Source organism: Lactuca sativa, chromosome 5, assembly GCF_002870075.4.
Source record: "Lactuca sativa cultivar Salinas chromosome 5, Lsat_Salinas_v11, whole genome shotgun sequence".
Classification (NCBI taxonomy): Eukaryota; Viridiplantae; Streptophyta; class Magnoliopsida; order Asterales; family Asteraceae; genus Lactuca; species Lactuca sativa.
The window spans coordinates 59,217,780-59,225,178 of NC_056627.2; the positions used below are offsets into that span (position 1 = coordinate 59,217,780).

The 7,399-nt window shown below is 33.6% G+C and overlaps 1 long non-coding RNA gene across 1 annotated transcript; it reads right to left on the bottom strand.

The window, feature by feature from the left end:
* Positions 1-911: 911 nt before the first annotated feature.
* LOC111879688 (uncharacterized) lies at positions 912-2,100 on the bottom strand. Its single transcript, XR_002846193.3, has 3 exons — positions 1,701-2,100; positions 1,258-1,337; positions 912-1,151 (listed from the first exon to the last, which is right to left on the bottom strand). It is a non-coding gene; the product is annotated as an uncharacterized LOC111879688 (long non-coding RNA).
* Positions 2,101-7,399: the final 5,299 nt, after the last annotated feature.

Genomic DNA, 7,399 nt, shown 5'->3' on the forward strand with positions numbered 1-7,399 from the left:
ATTTTGTGCCCAAAATAATGAAGATGAGTTTGATGGTTTCTATGTGTCTAATATGCTCTTGCATTATAACATCCAATTTTGTCATCATTTGAATTGCTCCCAAAAAATTACCATTAAATTCTTGAAAATGTTATTCGTTACAACCTCGAAAAGCCAAATTATATTTTGCCAACTATTTGATGACATCAATTATTCTTTTTAAACTTGCCTCCAATGTTCTTTTTCAGTTAAAACTTTATTTTGTAAATCTTTATCAATTGTTTTATGATTATCCAATCTTGCTATTAGTTCATCTCACGAATCCATACAAAAAAATGTTGGGAACTATTTTCATGTTTTTTAAGTCTATCAAATAAATTTTTCCAATCATTAAATCCATTATTTGCTAAAGAAATTTTATTAACATAATTATTAGGTTTAAACAATTTACAACAAAAACAAAACACTTTATAAACTTTTTTTTGAGTAAATTAGCTATTTCGATCACTCGTCTCACCATTACATAACTTTCTAGTATAAGAAGCATTATAAAAATGTCTGGATAGATTATCTTTAGGATACACAAAATTTGATTCTCTTATTGACCATTTTTCAATCAAAATATCACTTAAGTTATTATCAAGATTATCCCAATTACTAGGATCATATATATCTAAAGACGGAATAAATTGTTCATTGTTATCATTCATGACATTTTATTTTTCATTCTCATTTGAAATATTAACATTTTCATTATTGACATTAACATCTTCATTATTAATATTTTCATTATCAATATCAACATTTTCATTTGAAACTTTATCTTGCTCATTAAAAACAATTTCATGTGTGAGATTATCTTGTTCATTTACTTGTACATTAGCAGAATTATTTTTTAAAAAAACTTATGCATAGACCCTTTTTGAGTTTCATTAACTTGTTCAATTTTTTGTTTTTTCTTTCGTTTTTCACTTCCAGACATATGCTTTCTAGGATGCATATTCAATAGAGTGATAAAAGGCAACAAACAAGCAAACAGATAACAATTAACGAATAATAAAAGAAGAGTTTTTTCAATGATGTTGAATTGCTAATGCTGTGAGCCTGTGCATAACCTCTAAGCAATAGCAAATTGAAAAAGCCCCACTGCCCCACAGTTGCAACAAAAATTTCTGAAGTTAAAAAAAAAGAAATCAGATTAAAAAGATTAGCATTAAACAACTGAAATTAAGCAAATGAATAACAAAACATCTCTAAAAAAACCAAAAGGCTACTTACAAATTTACACGGATTCACAATCACACAATCAGATTATCAGAAGGTCATATTCATATTCCTGGATACAAGACTACAACAGCCTACATAGCATAAAATTGTGAAGATCAGATTCACAAAATAAATAGAAAAATAAGAAATTCTAATGCTAAAAAGTAGAACTTATAGAAAAAAGAAGGAAGAACCGAAGAAGAATCACAATCGGCGATTCTGGTGGCATGAAAATTGGAAATCAGTAGGAATCATAAAGGAGAAGTCATAAACAGTCGAATACACTAACTCAGTTGAATGTTGAATGTCGATTTTAGAATCAAAATCACTAAATCAGATGCCCTAATTGGCTAATTCCGAAATCAGAAAAGATGAATTGGAGAAGAAATAAGATACCAATATAATTGAAATTGAGAAGCAATAGAATAAATCTGACTATTTGAGACCGTGCTTACCTTAGAATCCGGAGAAAACGTTTGGATTCTCCATAGAAATTGATTGTTTCGTTGAAGATTAATTGTGCCTGCCTTGGAAGTCGGACATCTCTCGCACGCCAACTCCCAGTCTCCCAGTCGCTACATCTTTCCTTCCACCCGCTTTCTTTTTGGGTGGACCTTTGATAAGAGACTAGAGTATTGGGCTTGAGTAATGGGTTAATTCTATATAATTAATATAATAAATAAAAAATGGGGGCCCTATGGCATTTAGAGGCCCGGAACGGTCGCCCAGCTTGGCCAGACACATGGGCCGGCCCTGAATCCAGGCTCAAACAACTTATATGAAAGAACAAATAGTAATGAGAATGTTGGTGCCGCTTACCGTTCATGCTTACGAAGAAATATAGAACAACCTAGAGGACGCCTAAACTCCAAATGACAAAAGTAGCGAACAATTAATAAACCACCAAAAATTGTTTTCGATTACAAATGCATTTTTTTTGTTTGTGTGTGTTTTTAAGTTTAAACATGTATTGCATTTTATTTTAATTTTCTATAATTTCCAAAATCAAAATATATAACTTTTTTTTGGTATTTTCAAACCAATTTAACAATTTGGTTTCATATGCTCCAGTTTGAATCCCATGTCAGTTAGTTTCTATATGTTCTGATTATGTTTATTAAAATTCGGTTTCGAAGTGCACATTGAAGTTCGTCTTAAAACTCATTTGTGAAAACATTTTACTCGGCTATAAAGATTGATAATATAATGTTTATATTAAAAATTTTAATACCATTGAATGATTTTTTTTTTGGTGTTGACGAATCGAAAAATATCAAACTAAAAATTATAATACCAATTCTAACATTACTTCAACTAAAAAAATAATGCAGACAAATAATTACAGCACAAAGATTTTTAAAAAAACCTCAAACAATTTTCATAAACAATACCTTAAAAATATATATACAAAGTTATCGCTAATTTCATAAGAATTCCTCAAATAAAATTCACTGTGTATAAGACATTCAGTTGGCTTTTGGGACTTGGGCCTAACCCAATATATGCTCGGACCTCAATGGAGGGTTTCAGCTTAAAAGGTCACAGGGACCTGGACTAGACTTTTTGAATTGATGGGAAAACATAACAAATTGGTTTAAAATTTGATGATGGAAGAATGATAATATTAATTTTGTTGTGATTATTATCCAATTATAGGCCATAAAACTAATATAAACGTTTTTCCCATGAGGTATAATATTTCATGTAAGATGTACACGTTATCCATGTTTTTAATACATGGGTGTTCATATAGATTATTACTTTAATAATATGCATCATATTTCTTACTCTGGTTATTATCTCGGATAGGTGAAGACGTTTGGAGGTGAAATATAACATTTTTTGGTATAATAATAGACTTATGATTTTCTGGATAAACATGTTTCAAATCGACCGAACGTATACATAAAATTACATCACTCGTTTTACCATCTCTATAGGAAATCAATAACTGTTTTTTAGAGATATACAACTAAAAGACCATCTTTTATCTACTTTGCCTTGAGTTGTGATGCAAAGATCTATGGAAGGTACGAGATATTTACCATTTGGGCTAGTCTAGCCATTAGGGCTTTCCTTATGACCCGATAATCATGGCTTTGTTACTTTATTTGTAGATTGGTTCTTCCGTAGACCTGATATTTGCAGTCTTAAATCGGTCTCAGGGTCGGTTTCAAATCAATTTGGTCTTTTGAGTTCAATCAAGGAGCGGTCCGGTCTTTTCTCGGAGAGGTCTTGTGTTGGTCTTTTTTCAGACCGGTCTCTTTCAGTCCAATCTTTTTTGGGACCGGTCTCGGTCCTTTTCGGTCCGGTCTCGTGGTCTTTCTGTGTGTTTTTTTTTTTCGATATCTAGTTATGTGATTAACACCAAAAATGATATATTGAATTTTATTAAAATAATACACTAAAATTTAATAAAAAAGAAAAGAAGAGATGAAGTTAAATAGTATGAGATTAAAAATTGTGTAATTAACACAAAAATGATATATTTATAAACTTTGGTTTTTGGTCTTTTTGGAGATCGGTCTCAGACTGGTCTTTTGTCGGCCTTTGAATGGTCTGGTCTTTTTTGGGACCGGTCTCAGAACAGTCCAATTTTTCTCGATCTTGGATAGTCTTGAGTCGGTTCTTTTTTTTTTTTTATCCGGTCTTCGGTCCAGTCTTGTTTTAGATCGGTCTGGTCTTGGTCTTTTTTCGGGTTCAGTCCGAGACCGATCCTTTTCTGCAATTCTAGTCTTCCGCATGATGGATGTTGATTTCTTATAATATGTTGTAAGCTCATTGTTATTTCCATGCATAAAATCATCAGGTATTACAGATCGCATAAACATTGTGTTTTATTTGTTCCATTCTCCATTGGTATTTGTGTGTTTATTGAAAGTTATCTTCAACAAATTAGAGGATTAGGCACGATAGATCTATTAGGTGACTACGTTTAATGAAAGACTAGGAATTTTAACGATCATAACTTACTAAAAACATGACTAACTGGAAAATACTACCAAACAAAATAATAGTTGTCGGTTCTTCCTTGCCTTCTCATTAAACAAGAATTCACATATATATGCAAGTACATTTGTGATATGTAAAAGGGATTTTGACATAAAAGTCCTTAAGTTTGGCATGTTTTATCGGTTTTGTCCCTGTGATGAATTTTGGTGCGTTGATGCCTATTATTTGGGAAGTTTTGTTCATATTTTCCCAAAAGCTAGTTACCTAGCATAGTGGAGGAGGAGCCAGCCCTTTGTATATGATGTTGGGGGTTCGATTCATACAAGCATACATTTCCCATTTATTGCATCCATTTTTTCAGTTAAAGGAGGAGCTTACAACCAGATCATCTCCACGTCAGCAGGAAGACCTAATCAACACAACATCGGCTAAGGGAATATGAACAAAACTTCCCAAATATTATGTGGCAGTAACGTTGCAAAAACTCATCATAGGGACAAAATCGACAAAACTTGTCAAACTTAAGGACTTTTATATCAAATTTCGTAGGATAAATAAAAAGATATAAAAACATATATTCTAGTAATACTGTAATAGGCACACTCATGTTGAGTTGGAATCGGAATGACATTCAAATTTGATCGGAAATCGAGAAAAAAAATTGTATGGGAGTTCTTTTGTAAAAATATCTAATAGAGATCTTGTTTCATATGTAATGGATATCTATTTCTATGTGCTTAGTTTTAGAAGGTGTTGAAACATAAAAGTGACCCTCTTAAACTTAAAAGAGATCCGAAGCAACTTTCAGCAATCGCAACCAATCTCCACACCGCAATCAAAGATCAGCAACCGCAGTCAGCTACTCTTAGTTTAGTCTTTTATCTGTTTTTGTATGAGTACTTTTCTTTATCCATTGTGCCCTACGTGGTAACTCCTTAACGAATTAGACTATTTGTAAACTTTGAGACTCTATAAATAGAGCTCTCTCTTTTTCTATGAAACCACTTCTCTTACACATCTTGAATACCATTACTCATCTTACTCACTTCTCACTTATCACTTAAACATAATAATAAATGGTTGAAATCTCTCTTCGGAGCAAGTCTATCTAGACTTAATCGCTAAGTTTTATCTCTCTTACTAACTTGGTCTGAATGTATTCCTTGTTATGAATCAACTTATGTGTATACTTGATATAATACTTGTTGTCTTTTATATTTCCTTACATTTCCACATCTAACTATCTAACCTTCTAACTCTAATTTATTATTATTGTTGAGCTTTAATGATCCTTTGAGTTAAACTTTATTCCGCATTATCACTTGTTCTAACGTTTGTTCAAGTGTGACTCAAGTTTTTTCTCTCAACAATTGGTAGCAGAGCCAAAGTGGTTGCTTTTTGAAGCAAAACTCTGATTTTCAAAAGGCCTTCTATACCACTGAAGCTCATTTCTTAAAAAAAAAAGAAAAAAAATTCAAAACAAGGAAATATGGCACAAGCATTATCTCTCAATGTGTCCAACAGTGTTGGTGGTTCTAATAAAGCCCCAATACTAGTGGAAAACAAATATCATCAATGGTCTAAGAGGATGGAAAGATACTTAAGGAGACTTGGAAGAGATGTATGGAGATCTGTAGAAGAAGGACCACATGTCCCTGTTCTTACACATGTTCAAACCGACGGTGCCATTGCTAGACTCAGAGGAGGTCAACCAGCCATGAATCGTCCCACAAAAGACGATCTCGATAAAATGGAAAATGATGTTGTTGCTTTTTTATGAAATCTCTTGTGGAGTTGCTCCTGGCAACTTTGACATTATCATAAACTGCAAATCATCAAAAGAGAGCTGGGATGTCCTCAAAAACTTATATGAGGGCATTGAATAAGCTCAAGATAATAAGCTCACAACCGCACTCAATGAGTTCAACAATTTCAAAGCTCATACTGACGAAAGTTTGGAAGACTCCTTCAAAATGTTGAACCTGATTGTTACTAAGTTATCTAATGCTAGCACGGTCCGAAGCAACCATGAGACAAATCTTCATTTTCTCAATGGTTTGAGAAGACACTGGACGACTGCAAAGATGATAGTCTAGGGAGATAGAAAGAACCACTCGTTATCTCTCTACAAGCTCTACGGTGAATTGTAAGCTCAAGAATCCACTGTACTCAAAGAATATGATGATTTCGGAGGACCACCGGCTCTTATAGCACAAGCTCCACATACTCAGTCTTACTCTGCCTCATATGACAATCCTTAGCAGTCATACGAAGCTGACTCAGAGTATGATGATGAAAAAGAATTTCAAAATGCTATAGCCCTTGTTAGCCAACAGTTCAACCGGCTACCACCTGTTTCTTTTCGCAAGAATCGGCAGTTGAACAAACCTCCATTCAACTGCAACTGCAATAATCACTCTCGATACCCCAAAAATCCTCACCCTCCACCACAACCTCAGACCACTCAACCCAAAGAGGCACCGAAGCCCATCAATCCAACTGACTCCGGTACCTCGTCAGATGATAAAAATGATGTTGTGATCTGTCACAAGTGTAACAAGGAAAATCATTTCGCAAAAGACTGCAAAGCCAATGTAGTGAAAGATAGAGCATTCTACCTTAGAATGGCTCAAGAATTAGAAGAAAAAGAAAAAGCAAGGGCATACGTAGCCCATGCAAAGAGGGACCATCATGTTTGGTCATCCGAAGATGAAGATGAAAACGTCTGCAAAGTCAAGGGTAAAGGCAAGATTTGCATGCTGGCAACTGCGGATGATGATGGGTCTACAAAGCTTGAAAAGAACTATTGCTACATGGAAAAGGAAGGGACTCTAAGCATCGTAGAATAGGTCAAACTCATGATTCAAACTCTAAATTATAGTATGCATGACTGTAAACCATGCATAGACAGTCTTAATGGCACATGTGATGCCGTCCTTACAGACTATAACAAAGCTCTAGATGAGAAGAACATAGCATCCCAAGAGATGTTTCATGTTAGAGGACAACTGGATAACAAAAGGCTCAAAGTAGCTATGTTAGAAAAGGACTTAGAGTTAGAGAAAGATGCAAGAATGTTAAGTGAAACACAACTAGAAATAGCTTTGAACCATTTTGATCTAGCTCAAAATGAAATTGTACGTTTAAATCTTTTAATAGAAAAATTGTTAAATGAAAGTGAAGCTATTAAAAATCTTGTGAA